This window comes from Apis dorsata, unplaced genomic scaffold (genome assembly GCF_000469605.1).
Source record: "Apis dorsata unplaced genomic scaffold, Apis dorsata 1.3 scaffold_1, whole genome shotgun sequence".
NCBI classification, from domain to species: domain Eukaryota; kingdom Metazoa; phylum Arthropoda; class Insecta; order Hymenoptera; family Apidae; genus Apis; species Apis dorsata.
The window spans coordinates 576,560-577,038 of NW_006263304.1; positions in this window are offsets into that span (position 1 = coordinate 576,560).

A 479-nucleotide genomic window follows, 5' to 3' on the forward strand; every position below is an offset into this window, starting at 1 on the left:
CATTCCGTGTTTTTATTTAAAATTGTCGAATGCTATATCTAAGGGAGAATTGAGATTATTAAATTTCAAAATTTCGTTCGAAATTGGAAAAATTGCGATTGCGATCTTGGATCCTCCTCCCTCTCTTTTATTCTTTCAAATGAATTTCTTCGAATCGATTCCTTCGATTGTTTAAAAGAAAAAGATTTGTATTTTAAAATTATCAATACCAAATATCGTAAGAAATTAATTTTTTACGATAGGATCCGTGTTTCTATTTAAAATTATCAAATGTTATATCCACGGGGGAAGATTATTAAATTTCAAAATTTCGATGGAAATTGGAAAAATTGCGATCTCGAATCTTCCTTCCTCTTTTATTTTTCTAAACGAATTTTTTTGAATAGTGAACGGATTCCTTTGGTTGTTTAAAAGAAAGATATATATTTCGAAATCATCAATACCAAGTNATCGAGAAAGAAATTAATTTTTTACCATAG